Source organism: Sander vitreus, chromosome 14, assembly GCF_031162955.1.
Source record: "Sander vitreus isolate 19-12246 chromosome 14, sanVit1, whole genome shotgun sequence".
Lineage (NCBI taxonomy): Eukaryota > Metazoa > Chordata > Actinopteri > Perciformes > Percidae > Sander > Sander vitreus.
The window spans coordinates 12,864,042-12,867,663 of record NC_135868.1 but is presented as its reverse complement, the minus strand read 5'-3'; the positions used below and the strand labels follow the sequence as shown (position 1 = coordinate 12,867,663).

Below are 3,622 nucleotides of genomic sequence, written 5' to 3'. Positions count from 1 at the left end.
CCAGCATTCCAATATGGCCGCTGTAGACATACACGCACGCACGCGCGCGCACACACACACACACACACACACACACACACACACACACACACACACACACACACGGAGAAAGAGAGAGATATGTTAATGTTGTGTTAATGTTCATTACTGTGCATTGTGTATTGTGTTAAAAAATGAGAGAGAGAGAGGGAGAGAGAGGGAGAGAGAAAGAGAAAGAATGAGAGAGAGCAAACTGCTCCCTCTGGGGAAAGACTTGCTTGAGGCACAGCAAACAGCAAACCATGAATGAATGAATGAATGGATACTTTACATGCTATTATCGGGCATTTACACTATAGTAAGAGCAGTAGTATCCATGGTAGTAGCAGCTAGCCTACTGTCCACTCTATTTTATCTTGATTAGGTCTACACAAACAGCATCATTACTTGAGGAAAAACAGCAACACTGACGAAATACATTCAAAAGTCTTGTCTAAACCTATAATAATTCTTCAGTTGATTATACAGTAGGCTATTTTCTATTCATAATCTGAATCTACGAAGTATAGCCAAAGCTATCAAATAATTGTTGTGGAGTAAAAAGTAAAAAGCCACGAGATTGGGTTAATATTTACAGTCAGTGGTCATAATAAAGGACCCGTCTTAGTTGATATTGTTAGTGGTACATACTTTTTTTTGTTGTTGCTATTAATCAAAAAGGTGATATATGGAGTGATCTTGGGGGTTTGGGGAGCCTGGGCAGTTTCCGGCCCTGGTATTAAAGTAGTAGTAAATATTGTTTATGTCAAAGCCCGTTGAATTATAAATTGAATCTCACACCTTGTAGCTTGTTTGACATTCCTAATTATTATTATTTATTTGTATTATAATTATTATCTCTCAATGCCAGGTATTATTGTGCAAGGGAATACAGCTTTTATCGGCAAGTAGGTGCTGCCTTCTGTGCACAGGTTCAAAGACGACATCTGGTGGTCACTAATTGTTATTGCCGTTTATTTGAGTTTACTGCCCTGAGGGTATGGATTTCCACATATTTAGCAATATTGCCATTTTTATGTTCCCTGGTGCACGAGTTGGATTAAGTGTGAAGTGACTTTAGTCAGATTCCTCCAGGGATGTCAGATGAATAGAGTCAGGTTTGGTGTGGACTTCTTCCAAAAAGGCAATGAAGGAGGACCTTAAGCCAACTTGTCCTTCAGAGCAAACCCTGATTGTCTCTAAAGTGGGGAGCATCAGACAAGTCATTAAGCCAATGCCATACTGATGGGGTTTCTGTTGTTTTCAGTGCTGGAGCAGAACTTTCTTCGCAGTTATAAGGCCAAGTGCAATACATTGTCTTTGAAGCTTCCTTATTGTGTTGACAGAGTGCCTCAATTGTGCCAAGGATGATTAGCTTGGGGTCAGGATAACATTTCAGACCTACCACTTTGGAAAATATGCTGAAAATGTCCTCCAGTATTTGGCCAAGCAATGTATCAAGGTCCCCTTTGCGGAATTGCACTCATGACACTGTGACGATACCTTGGGCAAATGCTGTGGAGTTTATTTTTTTTTGCCAGTAATAGCCTACAGCACCTCAATTGAATTGAGGATGTTCTGGCATTTATAGAGCGTACATAATATATCACTCCTGATGTCTCCCGCATGTTTGATGGTTTCTGTGGAACACAGTCCTATATTGAGGGAGAGCAAAGCAACCAGTTCACGCTGTCTATGTTTCAGACGCTCTTTTTTTAATCTTTTTATCTCTTTTTACATGCACCCTTCTCTTGCTGCCGTGACCCGGATTCGAACCGCTGTGAGATACAGGCTACAGTTGAATCACCTAACTTCATGAAGAGATCTGGCGGATTGATTTACAATTTCCGGACTGTTTTATTATTGCATTAGTTTTGACTACTAAACATAATGAATATAAACCCACTGTAGCCTTGGCCTCTCAATTCCAAAATCGAACCGACACCATGACAGAGGATACGGCTAATGTCCGTTTTAAGAAAAGCTGCCGTGACCCGGATTCGAACCGGGGTTGCTGCGGCCACAACGCAGAGTACTAACCACTATACGATCACGGCTGGCCACTTCTCCTGACTATAGTCATAAGAACATAGGCAAATTCAGCTTGGCACACATAAGCCTACATATAGGCTATATGTACTATATAGGCCTACTGTATATTGATGCTTATTATTCCCCATTTCTCTCATAAACTGAAGGCTATTGTTTTAGCACTATAGTACACTGAGACAAGGAACCTAGAACAAATACCGACTGTAGGCGACTGTGTGAGCAAACTCGATTCTGCTTGATAAAAACTAGCAAAAAAAAAACATAAGTAAGTTTTTGTACAACCAAGTAGTAGGCTAAGTAGAATTTAATAGTAGTAGCCTAGCAGTAGTAGTAGTAATATTTTTAACTTTCATGCTGAGATTAAATTTAGCTTGTACAATGCAAACTATTGTATTTATGTTCAATAAAATTCCTTAAAATGTAACTGAATTTAAACTAATCAACTCAACTGTGTTGCCAACCCAGGATGAGATATGAACAGATTGTTGCTTCTCATTCATTTTTTAAAATGTAAATTACTTAAAAACACAAATGCATTGTATCCAATTCGGAATTGCATATTTTAAGTTTAACCTATAAACCCTCTCTCATAGCCTATGTCTCTCTCTCTCTCTCTCTCTCTCTCTCTCTCTCTCTCTCTCTCTCTCTCTGGACTGACTAGGGGCCACATATCAAGACAGAATTTAAAAAGGTCTGTTACATTTACCTTACTCAGCACTTTATCGATAGACCTTCAGTTCCTGCTAAACCACTGTGTCATAGGGTTAGTGTTAGTCACAGTTAATCAATATAGCAGAGGTGTTAACGAAGCAAATTAAAAAGTAGACGACATGCGCAAGGTTTGAAGGCTCCACAATTAGTACACAACAGCAAGTCGGCAAGTACACAAGTCATATCTGTCACCAATAGAGACTAGGTGTGGAACATCATACATGCATAACAGACAGAGGTCACCTTACTATTTACATAATAAACAGTATACGTGTAAAGACTGACATCAAATGTGCCTCTGACTGTCTCTGTAGTCTACCTTAATCTGAAACCACCCACAGTTTCACAATCCCTGTTTCTAATCTGCAGGTAGAAGTTTTAAAGAGCAAGTTGCAAATTCTCTCTCCCACATACACATTTATTTATTGCTTAAAAAATAAAACAAACAAAAAATCCCAATTTAAATTGATTTAAAAACCACAATATATTCAATAGTAAACAGAAGACGGCAGCTAGCCTGCTTGATGGCTTGCTTATCTGCTATAAATGCAGGCAATTTTGAGTACTTTGTATAACATGTGCTTTTCTATTTTTGTTATAAAGGGGGCTGACGTTACAGGGATTTCTTTGGTAATTAAATCGGTTATTATTACTATGTTATAAAAATCGCATAAAATGTAGGCTATTTTATTGGTCTTTACATATAGCAGTACACGAAACAGACAATAGATGGCGCCATGGTACTCTTTGCTCAGCTCCCGGAATTGTAAAAGAAAAAAGCTTTTATTTTGAAAATTGGGACGTCCAAATGGACGTGGCGCTGCCTTTAGTTTGACAGACC

At 38.8% G+C, this 3,622-nt stretch overlaps 1 non-coding gene across 1 annotated transcript; it reads right to left on the bottom strand.

The window, feature by feature from the left end:
• Positions 1-2,003: 2,003 nt before the first annotated feature.
• On the bottom strand, positions 2,004-2,075 carry trnah-gug (transfer RNA histidin (anticodon GUG)). Its single transcript has one exon. It is a non-coding gene; the product is annotated as a tRNA-His (tRNA).
• Positions 2,076-3,622: the final 1,547 nt, after the last annotated feature.